Below are 13391 nucleotides of genomic sequence, written 5' to 3' on the forward strand. Positions count from 1 at the left end.
CCCCGGCCGGGATTGAACCCGCGGTCATAGAGTCTCAAAACGCCAGCCCGTCGCGTTAGCCACTAGACCAGCTAGCCACAATAAGATTCGTCCAACTACGTATATTTCTACACCATAGGAAGGTTAGCACAGGCACCACTGTGACCACAAATGCAAGTTTTTACAGACGAATCTCCAGCTAGCGTGGCCGTGACGAACTCTAGCTCAAGTCCCTTCACTGCCGTCAACATGACTCAAGAAATCGTAATGACACGATTGCAAACAAACCATACCCCCGGCCGGGATTGAACCCGCGGTCATAGAGTCTCAAAACTCCAGCCCGTCGCGTTAGCCACTAGACCAGCTAGCCACAATAAGATTCATCCAACTTGGTATATTTCTACACCATAGGAAAGTTAGCACAGGCACCTCTGTGTCATTACGATTTCTTAAGTCAGATAAACAATAGATTAAAACATCTCATTGGTCAAAAGAGAGGCATATACTGGCGTATCAAAAGAGGGGAAGGGCAGTTAAGAAATCAATATATATTTAATAATGGTCTGCTGCAGTGTTCCTTCTTTCTTATGTTCTTATGTTCTCATATTTCATCTTGGAAAAATTTCTCTCCAGTCGAATTAGTTATCTTTAAACAGAAATAAATCCGTAGTGCCATTTTAATATTAGGGAATGATGTTAATTCATTGCTTACTACAAGGGTGTAGACATTAGAAGCTTGTAGTGTCTCATGCTTGTACCTGAATTAATCAAATTGCCCAATAAGGTTTTTAAAATGAAGAATTTCTGGCATAAATCCTGGTATAAATCTTCTGAAACTTGGCTGCTGCTGAAATGTCCTCACCATTCATTGTTGGAAATTCGACAAGAAATCCAAACATTGAATGAACAATTTTTGTATGATTCAATAGGATGAGAAAGAGCTAAGTGTAACTTGGCTATGATGGGTAGATATGTTTCCACCTTCAACCTCTGTCTTCCTGGTAAAGCAATACTTTAAGCATTACCATCATTGTTTCGTTTTCTTTTCCAGTGCTCTCGTTTTTGTATGTCAGAGTATTCCTTATTTTCTGCTTTGACTTTTGCTTTATTTTCAAACGTATCAAACTGATCCCGCTCCGATATCAAAAAATTCAGTAGATATTTAAGAAGTTTAAGAGCTAATTGAAACTCCAGTTTTTATGTTGAAGTTATTTTCGGACTAGAATGAACCTGTCTAGTATGACAGCCCAGAAGTCTGCCAAAAAATCTGTTTCCAATTCTGATAGCTGCTTGAGTATATTACTTGCCTCATAACTCTTAAATCTCTATTAAAATTTAATCACAACAGTCAACAGTTCATCAAATACGTCGTGTAATAAAGTACTGTAAGTGTAAACTTACAGCAGTAACTGTGAACACTTTCATTTAATCTCTAGAGGTCCTCCAGCTGGCGGAGGCCCCCGGGTTGCAGCCTCTAAAGCCCGTGCCTTAATTAATCCGGCCCTGGTTGTTTGCTGGGAGTTGTCTGCAGGGTGTAATATGTTGTTTGCAGTGAGTTGTGTCTGTTGTGTGTAGTTTTGAAAAGAATGTTGTGTGAAGGATTTTATGTATGGTCGTTGTGTGTATGGTATAGTACGTAGTGTGGCGTGTATAGGCTGTTGGGAATAGGGTGATGGGTGTAGTGTGTTGTATGTAGTGTGTTGTGTATAAGGTGTTGTATGTAGGGTGTTGTGTATAAGGTGTTGTGTGTAGGGTGTTGTGTGTAGGATTTTTATGTACTAGGATTTGCGGGTTGGGTGTTGTGTTTATGGAGTAGTATATTGTGCGTTGTGTGGAGTGTTGTAAGTATAATGTTTAGGGGGGTGTTGTGTGTAGGGTGTTCTGTGTAGAGTGTTGTATGCAAGGTGTTGTGTGTAGTATGCTGTATGTAGCATGCTGTGTGTTACGTGTGGGGTGTTGTGTGTAGTATGCTGTGTGTTGTGTGTAGGGTGTTGTGTGTTGGGTGTTGTGTGCAGGGTGTTGTGTGACGGGTATTGAGTTAAGGGTGTTGTGTGATGGAACTGGTGTGTAAGGTTTTGTGTAGTGTGTTGTATGTATTGTGTTGTTTGTCTTGTCTTGTGTGTAGGGTGTTACCTGGAGTCTACCTGGAGGTCGTTCTGAGGGTCAAAGCCGCCACGTCCTAGTTCTTGACCAGGCCTCTCGTCACAGGCGCCCAATCTGACACCTCTCCGCGTACCATTACTCGCTGTTGTCTTCTTAACAGCTATTCCCTGATCCATTGCAGTGCCTTCCCTGTTATCCCTGCCTGATCCTCCAGGTTTTGTACTAATCTCCTGTGTGGAACTGTGTCAAACGCCTTCTTATAGTCCAAGAAAATGAAATCTACCCATCCCTCTCTTTCTTGTTTTACTGCTTTCACCCTAGCATAGAACTCCAGCAGGTTTGTGACACAGGATTTCCCATCCCTGAAACCGTGCTGGCTGTCATTTATCAGCTCGTTCCTTTCTAGGTGCTCCACCACTCTCCTCCTGAGAATCATCTCCATGGCTTTGCATACTATACATGTCAGTGACACTGGTCTATAGTTTAGTGTTTCGTGTCTGTCTCCTTTTTCAAAAATTGGGACTACATTTGCTGTCTTCCGCACCTCAGGTAGTCGTCCTGGTTCGATAGATGTGTTGAAAATTGTTGTTAATGATACACATAGCGCCTCTGCTTCCTCTCTCAGGACCCATGGATAGGTATCGGTTTGGTGTGTGTGTACTCACCTAATTGTACTCACGTAATTGTGGTTGCAGGGGTCGAGACTCAGCTCCTGGCCCTGCCTCTTCACTGATCGCTACTGGATCCTCTCTCTGCTTCCTGAGCTTTGTCATACCTCTTCTTAAAACTATGTATGGTTCCTGCCTCCACTACTTCACTTGCTAGGCTATTCCACTTGCTGACAACTCTATGACTGAAGAAATACTTCCTAACGTCCCTGTGACTCGTCTGAGTCTTCAGCTTCCAGTTGTGACCCCTTGTCCCTGTGTCCCCTCTCTGGAACATCCTATCTCTGTCCACCTTGTCTATTCCCCGCAGTATCTTGTAAGTCGTTATCATGTCTCCCCTGACCCTTCTGTCCTCCAGTGTCGTCAGTCCGATTTCCCTTAACCTTTCCTCGTACGACATTCCCTTGAGCTCTGGGACTAGCCTTGTTGCAAACCTTTGTACTTTCTCTAACTTCTTGACGTGCTTGACCAGGTGTGGGTTCCAGACTGGTGCTGCATACTCCAGTATGGGCCTAACATACACAGTGTACAGTGTCTTGAAGGATTCCTTATTAAGGTATCGGAACGCTATTCTCGGGTTTGCCAGGCGCCCGTATGCTGCAGCGGTTATTTGGTTGATGTGTGCCTCCGGTGATGTCCTCGGTGTTATGGTCACCCCAAGGTCTTTCTCCCTGAGTGAGGTCTGTAGTCTTTGTCCACCTAGCCTATACTCTGTCTGTGGTCTTCTTTGCCCCTCCCCAATCTTCATGACTTTGCATTTGGCTGGATTGAATTCGAGAAGCCAGTTGCTGGACCACATGTCCAGCCTGTCCAGGTCTCTTTGCAGTCCTGCCTCATCCTCGTGTGTGTGTGTGTGTGTGTGTGTGTGTGTGCGTGCGTGTGTGTGTGTGTGTGTGTGTGTGTGTGTGTGTGTTTGTGTGTGTGTGTGTGTTTGTGTCTGTATGTGTACTCACCTAGTTCACCTAGTTGAGGTTGCAGGGGTCGAATCCAAGCTCCTGGCCCCGCCTCTTCACTGGTCTCTACTAAGTCACTCTCCCTGAACCGTGAGCTTTATCATACCTCTGCTTAAATCTATGAATGCATCCTGCCTCCACTACATCGCTTCCCACACTATTCCACTTCCTGACTACTCTGTAGCTGAAGAAATACTTCCTAACATCCCTGTGATTCATCTGTGTCTTCAACTTCCAACTGTGTCCCCTTGTTACTGTGTCCCATCTCTGGAACATCCTGTCTTTGTCCACCCTGTCAATTCCTCTCAGTATTTTGTATGTCGTTATCATGTCCCCCCTATCTCTCCTGTCCTCCAGTGTCGTCAGGTTGATTTCCCTTAACTTCTCCTCGTAGGACATATCTCTTAGCTCCGGAACTAGTCTGGTTGCAAACCTTTGCACTTTCTCTAGTTTCTTTACATGCTTGGCTAGGTGTGGGTTCCAGACTGGTGCCGCATACTCCAATATGGGCCTAACGTACACGGTATACAGGGTCCTAAACGATTCCTTATTAAGATGTCATAATGCTGTTCTGAGGTTTGCTAGGCGCCCATATGCTGCAGCAGTTATTTGGCTGATGTGCGCTTCAGGAGATGTGCCTGATGTTATACTCACCCCAAGATCATTTTCCTTGAGTGAGGTTTGTAGTCTCTGGCCCCCTAGACTGTATTCCGTCTGCGGTCTTATTTGCCCTTCCCCAATCTTCTTGACTTTGCACTTGGTGGGGTTGAACTCCAGGAGCCAATTGCTGGACCAAGTCTGCAGCCTGTCCAGATCCCTTTGTATTTCTGCCTGGTCTTCGATCGAATGAATTCTTCTCATCAACTTCACGTCATCTGCAAACAGGGACACTTCAGAGTCTATTCCTTCCGTCATGTCGTTCACAAATACCAGAAACAGCACTGGTTCTAGGATTGACCCCTGTGGGACCCCGCTGGTCATAGGTGCCCACTCTGACACCTCGCCACGTACCATGACTCTCTGCTGTCTTCCTGACTAGTATTCCCTGATCCATTGTAGTGCCTTCCCTGTTTTTCCTGCTTGGTCCTCCAGTTTTTGCACTAATCTCTTGTGTGGAACTGTGTCAAAGCCCTTCTTGCAGTCCAAGAAAATGCAATCCGCCCACCCCTCTCTCTTTTGTCTTACTGCTGTCACCATGTCATAGAACTCCAGTAGGTTTGTGACACAGGATTTTCCGTCCCTGAAACCATGTTGGCTGCTGTTGATGAGCTCATTCCTTTCTAGGTGTTCCGCCACTCTTCTGATAATCTTCTCCATGATTTTGCATACTATACATGTCAGTGACACTGGTCTGTAGTTTAGTGCTTCATGTCTGTCTCCTTTTTTAAAGATTGCAACTACATTTGCTGTCTTCCATACCTCAGGCAGTCTCCCTGTTTTGATAAATGTATTGAATATTGTTGTTAGGGGTACACAGCGCCTCTGCTCCCTCTCTCAGGACCCATGGGGAGATGTTATCCGACCCCATTGCCTTTGAGGTATCTAGCTCACTCAGAAGCCTCTTCACTTCTTCTTCGGTTGTGTGTAGTGTGTCCAGCACTTGGTGGTGTGCCCCACCTCTCCGTCTTTCTTGAGCCCCTTCTGTCTCTTCTGTGAACACTTCTTTGAATCTCTTGTTGAGTTTCTCACATACTTCACGGTCATTTCTTGTGAAGGCTTACTCAGCCCTGTAACAACTTCAGACAGTATTACCAAGGCTGGCTCCTCCTCAAGAAAATTAGTGAATTGAAAAAGAAATAATAACAGACAAACATAAACACTTTATTATATAGAAAATATAAAACACTTAAATATGAAATATTAATCCTACATTAAAGAAAATGAAAAATTAAAAATATAAATGATAACTGAATTCAACGCTAATATATATAGGGGTGTCTGGTGTTGGTGACACTGAGTGTTGTTGAAATCGTAGCAGTTGCTGATGATGGGGGGGGGTCGCAGGTGTTGGTTACAACCCACCGGTTCGTTCTTCACAGTATAGCCTTGAGTATTCTATCCCGGTGACAGGAAAGCAGGTTCTTTACCGCTGCAATGATGAGGGATTACGTCCTGCAATTTCATACAGGTGCACAGGTAATTAAATCCAAAAAGGGGAAGTCTCAGGTCGTTAGTCCATCTCCATCAGTTCTGCTCGTTGATTGGCAGGTGACCCTCTCTGTCATCCAAGCTGGAAAGATAAACAGGTTACCCACTGCTTAAGAAATCACTCTCCATGGTAAGTACAATACCTAAAAGATGTGGTGATTATTATAACAGTCAACCTAGAGCAAGACTGAAAGGACTAAGTTTATTATTGGTCAAAAGTGAAGCTTTCAACCAATAAATCCACTAGAATACAAGGCAGGCATGTACTTACAGTAGTGCTGGGAGCTGTGAGTCTAGTGATTACTGTTTGGACCGGAGCCCCACACGTCACCTTTCGGGGGGGTGGAAGAAGGAGGGGAAGGGATTGCGGGAGCTAGACTGACCCTACCTTAACAAGCAGCCGGCAGTCAAACTATCACTTTCGGGGTGGGGGAAAAAAGGTGGGAGCTTGACTTACCCTACCTTAACAAGTAGCCGGCAATGAAACTATCACTTTCGGGGAGGGAAAAAAAGGCGGGAATAGAACAAGTAGCCGGCAATGAAACTATTGTTACTATATACTCCCTCTCTACTCCTATCTATTGAACTTTTCCCTCACATTTCTTGTTGTTTCTCCTCCTTCCTTCCTTAGCCTGATTACCTGGTCCTTGACTGTTGTTTTAAGAACATAAGAACATAAGAAAGGAGGAACACTGCAGCAGGCCTGTTGGCCCGTACTAGGCAGGTCCTTTACAATTCATCCCTCTGACAAAACATTTGCCCAACCCAATTTTCAATGCTACCCAAGAAATAAGCTCTGATGTGAAAGTCCCACTCAAATCCAACCCCTCCCACTCATGTACTTATCCAACCTAAATTTGAAACTACCCAAAGTCCTAGCCTCAATAACCCAACTAGGTAGACTGTTCCACTCATCAACTACCCTATTTCCAAACCAATACTTTCCTATGTCCTTTCTAAATCTAAACTTGTCTAATTTAAATTCATTACTGCGTGTTCTCTCTTGGAGAGATATCCTCAAGACCTTATTAATATCCCCTTTATTAATACCTATCTTCCACTTATACACTTCGATCAGGTCTCCCCTCATTCTTCGTCTAACAAGTGAATGTAACTTAAGAGTCTTCAATCTTTCTTCATAAGGAAGATTTCTAATGCTATGTATTAGTTTAGTCATCCTACGCTGAATGTTTTCTAACGAATTTATGTCCATTCTGTTTTCTTCCTGATGTGGCTGTATAACAGCTTCGAGTCATATTTGGCTTTCGCTGCTATGCCGTTTTCATATTGTCGTTGGGACTCCCTTCTTATCTGTGCATATTCATTTCTGGCTCTACGACTGCTCTCCTTATTCTCCTGGGTCCTTTGCCTTCTATATTTCTTCCATTCCCTAGCACACTTGGTTTTTGCCTCCCTGCACCTTTGGGTGAACCATGGGCTCATCCTGGCTTTTTCATTATTCCTGTTACCCTTATGTACAAACCTCTCCTCAGCCTCCTTGCACATTGTTGCTACATATAAAATGTGTGTGTGTGTGTGTGTGCGTGTATTTTTGTGTGTGTTGAATATTTTCGTAGAATGTTGTGTGTCGAGAGTTGTGTGCCCTGGTTACAATACATCTACTTTGAAAATTTAAAGCCTATTGGATGAGGCCTCCTCGTTTTATTAACAAAATAAAAAAGAAAAATGGGATGAATAAAAAATGAGAAGAAACAAAAAAAAATCAGTTATCCCGTAAAAGTCCCTCTTTGAGGACACCTAATAACTTAAATATGTATTTTGACAATAAATTTATAGTTACTTTGAGCCCAAAATTGCTTGCCCTTGAGATCCAGCAACTCTCAATGTACCCCTGACGACTCGTTACATTTTCTAGATACAGGGACAATAGATGCATAGCTTAAATTAAATCTTTCTAGTTCATGAAAGTATATTAATTACACTCAGAAAAATACCCATTCATCTGAAAAAAAGAGTGCAGGGGAATACTTGGGAATTATACACGATTAAATGAGCATCAGCAAATATTGCTTCATCATTAAGATGAATTCTGGGAAGTTTGAATATCCATCATTCTCTGTTGGCCTCGCAGATGACAGCTGAGGACGCTCTTAGCTATCTGCAAGACATCCGTGACTACCTCCACTACTTCAACCAGCAGGACGACCACCATGACAAGGTGAGTGTTCTTACAACCAGCACCCGACAAGGTGAGTACTGAAACAACCAGCACTGCAAGGTGAGTATTGAAATACCCAGCACCACGACAAGGTGAGTATTGAAACAACCAGCACCACGACAAGGTGAGTATTGAAACAACCAGCACCACGACAAGGTGAGTATTGAAACATCCAGCACTACAAGGTGAGTATTGAAACATCCAGCACTACAAGGTGAGTATTGAAACAACCAGCACCACGACAAGGTGAGTATTGAAACAACCAGCACCACGACAAGGTGAGTATTGAAACAACCAGCACCACGACAAAGGTGAGTACTGAAACAACCAGCACCACGACAAGGTGAGTACTGAAACAACCAGCACCACGACAAGGTGAGTACTGAAACAAGAAACAACCAGCACCACGACAAGGTGAGTACTGAAACAACCAGCACCACGACAAGGTGAGTACTGAAACAACCAGCACCACGACAAGGTGAGTACTGAAACAACCAGCACCACGACAAGGTGAGTACTGAAACAACCAGCACCACGACAAGAGTACCACGACGACAAGGTGAGTACTGAAACAACTAGCACCACGACAAGGTGAGTACTGAAACAACAACTAGCACCACGACAAGGTGAGTACTGAAACAACCAGCACCACGACAAGGTGCACCACGACAAATATGAAACAACTGCACCACGACAAGGTGAGTACTGAAACAACTAGCACCACGACAAGGTGAACTGAAACAACCAGCACCAGACACTGAAACAACCAGCACCACGACAAGGTGAGTACTGAAACAACTAGCACCACAAGGTGAGTACTGAAACAACCAGCACCACGACAAGGTGAGTACTGAAACAACTAGCACCACGACAAGGTGAGTACTGAAACAACCAGCACCACGACAAGGTGAGTACTGAAACAACTAGCACCACGACAAGGTGAGTACTGAAACAACTAGCACCACGACAAGGTGAGTACTGAAACAACCAGCACCACGACAAGGTGAGTACTGAAACAACTAGCACCACGACAAGGTGAGTACTGAACTAGCACCACGACAAGGTGAGTACTGAAACAACTAGCACCACGACAAGGTGAGTACTGAAACAACTAGCACCACGACAAGGTGAGTACTGAAACAACCAGCACCACGACAAGGTGAGTACTGAAACAACTAGCACCACGACAAGGTGAGTACTGAAACAACCAGCACCACGACAAGGTGAGTACTGAAACAACTAGCACCACGACAAGGTGAGTACTGAAACAACCAGCACCACGACAAGGTGAGTACTGAAACAACCAGAACCACGACAAGGTGAGTGTTGCTACAACAGCATCACAAGGTGAGTGTTGCTACAACTAGCACCACGACAAAGTGAGTATTGCTACAACCAACACTACGAGTAGGTAAGTGTTGCCTCAACCACGAGGACTGACAGCACAACGTCAACGCAACCGGCAGACAGCAACCACGACAAGTCGTTTTTGGCCACTATCAACAAGACGATCACGACGATAAGGTGAGTGTGGCAACAACTATCAAGATGACCACCACTACAAGGTATGTGTGACAACAACTATCAAGGTGACCACCACCACTACAAGGTGAGTGTGGCAACAACTATCAAGGTGACCACCACCACTACAAGGTGAGTGTGGCAACCACTATCAAGATAACTACCACCACTACAAGGTGAGTGTGGCAACAGCTATCAGGATGACTACCACCACTTCAAGGTGAGTGTGGCAACAACTATCAAGGTGACCACTACCACTACAAGGTGAGTGTGGCAACCACTATCAAGATGATCACCACCACTACAGTTTGAGTGTAACAACAACCAGCAGCACGACCACCACAACAAAGTTGGTGTTGATGTGTGCCGGGAAGAGAATAGTTGTATCAGAATAGAGAGGTTACAGTAGCCATGTGAAAGTAAACCCCCCTCTCTCTCTCTCTCTCTCTCTCTCTCTCTCTCTCTCTCTCTCTCTCTCTCTCTCTCTCTCTCTCTCTCTCTCTCTCTGTCTCTCTCCCTGTCGCGTCTTCTCCAATGTATCCAACAAAATATTCGTAGCCCTCACCAACGTTCCCAAAGTTTACAACAAATCTCTTCCATAAACTTTCTTGAGTCCAGCTGAGACAGCAACACCACCAAAATTTATCAAGGAGCCCATGGTTGTAAAATTCACAAAATACACAAAAGTCAAAGTTCTCAAGGTTGTAAAAGTTAACGAATTCGTTAAAGTACAAAACAAAATCAACAGAGTTTCTAAAGTCACCAGTGTAATGAAAATACCTTCAAATTCATCAAAATTGCTAGAATTGAGGTTGTCAATATTGCAGATAAAGCCAACTAGAAGCATGTTAACTATATGTGGCTGAAAATATGCATATTGTAGTAAAAAAATTGCTTGTGCATTTGTAATGAGTGATAATATGGCAGCCACAGAGGAAGAGATGAGGGAAGTGAAACTCTCCAGGAGGCAAATACTTTTTTTTAATTTAGTGGCTATTTTTTGCTGTAATATATTGACCAGTGATCAGCAAAGCACGATAGTTTAAGAAATTTCACACGCCTCCTGAAAATCAGTTGTTTTTATAGACAATTTCTTTGATTTTCCAGCATCTAATTTTTAAAGGCCTCAGATTGAAATTCGTGACTTTAAACTCTTCCCCAAAAATGAAAGCCTGGCTGCACTACCATGTTGTGTGTGTTTATATTGTACCATATATTATAAAGTTTAACATATGGTCGGATTGATTAATTGATTGATTTATATAAAAAATATTACCCCTTACCTGTCTATCAGGCGACCCAATTAATTTATACATCTTTTGTTTCTTGTTGCAGGATTCTCAGAGTGACTTTAAGATTATGTCGAAGAAGAACAGGAAACGTAAGTTTGACATTTGTTTTTTACTGACTCACATTGTGTGTACTGACTCAGTTTATGTGTATTGATTTATCTTCTATGTACTGACTATCTTTGTGTGTATACTGATTTGTAATTACTAAACTGTTTCACTTAGTAATTAATGACTCACCTTGTTTATACTGATTCACCTTTTATATGCTGACTTCATGCATTAACATCCTCATTAACGAAAGGAGACTGTACAGAGAACCCTCACTGACCTTGTAAATTCAAACATTTAAAGTTCCTCGACCTGTGCTCCTTGGAACGTAGGCGAAAGTCATGTATCGTTAATTACACCTGAAAAAGATCTGAAGGGTTTGTTTCCAAATCCGGACACTGAAATCGCTCCCTGAAAAGCAAAAGCCTGTCTCTCTCAGTCTCTCCTTATCCTTTTAACTAAATCCACTCAAATACGCGGAATAATTTCTATGTCTCGTACAAAGTCATTCAGTAACGGAAATGATTGGCATGAAACTCCAAGGGAAGATGTGAAACACAAATATATTCTTACAGAATTATAATCACAAGTCACTTCATGTTTACGTTTCACCCTCCCTACTTTCCTTTCTCCCTTCACTCTCACCCATCCTATCTAACTTCTTTTTTTCAACTATCATTCTTCTCATCTTCCTTCCCTCTCTTTCTTCCTCCCTTCTTTTTCAACATCTTCCTTCCACAATCCCCTACTCCATTTTTCCTAACCTTCTTCCTCCCCATTTCTTCCCCCATTCTCTCCCTTCATACCTCCCTCTGGACACGTACAACTAGGCACGCACATGTGGTCTCCATTTCCACCAAGTATTCATTGGTGCTGCTGGAGACCAAATCCCCGTGAGGTTAATTTCCTAAGATTGCTTTTCTCTGTACGATCCTGAAGGGCAGGGAGGAAGATACATCCAAGCAGAGGTATGAGTATGGAGGGAAGTCACCTCCTGGAGAGGATGCGTCACATCCTGAGAAGGGTAAGTCACTGCTAAGAAAGAATGGGTCACTCCTTGGGAAGGTTAGGTTACCGGCTGGAGGTCACAGCTTCAAGGAAGGAAAACATTGTGGTGTGAGGCCACCCACCAGTTTGGGAAGGTCAAGGCCCATACGTGGCAGAGAGAGAATAAAAGAGTCATCTATTCAGCTGTTTGTTGGGACATGGCAGAGAGGACACTGTTGAAAAGTAACAGATGATACATTGATGGAAAGTGGCAGATGATACACTGCTGGGAAGTAGCAGATTATGCACATGTGCAACATCTGGGTATCTTTACTGCAGACGTTTCGCCATCCAGATGTTGCACATGTGTCTTAACTTTCATCTTGTCGGTATTGTATACCTTTTTTGAACAGATTATGCACTGCTGGAAAGTAGCAGATGATACACTGCTGGAAAGTAGCAGATGATACACTGCTGGAAAGTAGCAGATGATACACTGCTGGAAAGTAGCAGATGATACACTGCTGGAAAGTAGCAAATTATACACTGCTGTAAAGTAGCAGATGATACACTGCTGGAAAGTAGCAAATTATACACTGCTGTAAAGTAGCAGATGATACACTGCTGGAAAGTAGCAAATTATACACTGCTGTAAAGTAGCAGATGATACACTGCTGGAAAGTAGCAAATTATACACTGCTGTAAAGTAGCAGATGATACACTGCTGGAAAGTAGCAGATGATACACTGCTGGAAAGTAGCAGATGATACACTGCTGGAAAGTAGCAAATTATACACTGCTGTAAAGTAGCAGATGATACACTGCTGGAAAGTAGCAAATTATACACTGCTGTAAAGTAGCAGATGATACACTGCTGGAAAGTAGCAAATTAGACACTGCTGTAAAGTAGCAGATGATACACTGCTGGAAAGTAGCAAATTAGACACTGCTGTAAAGTAGCAGATGATACACTGCTGGAAAGTAGCAAATTAGACACTGCTGTAAAGTAGCAGATGATACAGTGTTGGGAAGTAGAACCTGCGGCCAGAGAGTCATAAAACTCCAGACCGACGCGTTAGCCACTGGGCCAGCTGGCCCAATAAGATTCATCAAACTAGGCATATTTCTACACCATAGGAAGGTTAGCATAGGCACCACAGTGACCACAAATGCAAGTTTTTACAAGCGAATCTCCCGCCAGCGTGGCCGTGATGAATTCTAGCTCAAGTTCCCTCAAAACCGTCATCATGACTCACAAAATCATAATGACACAATTGCAAACAAACCATCTTATTGTAGCCAGCTGGCCAAGTGGCTAACACGTCGGTCTGGAGTTTTACGACCGCGGGTTCTAACCCCATGCGTGGTATGGTTTGAGATGCAACATTCTAACACTCCCACTGTTGGGAAGTGATCTTTTAACTAACTTAAGGAATGATCAATGAAGAAATCTTTTAGTCATCACTACTCCCTTCCTCACTCAAACTCTAGTCTCTTCCCTCCCACCCTTCAA

This window comes from Cherax quadricarinatus, chromosome 76 (genome assembly GCF_038502225.1).
Source record: "Cherax quadricarinatus isolate ZL_2023a chromosome 76, ASM3850222v1, whole genome shotgun sequence".
NCBI classification, from domain to species: Eukaryota; Metazoa; Arthropoda; class Malacostraca; order Decapoda; family Parastacidae; genus Cherax; species Cherax quadricarinatus.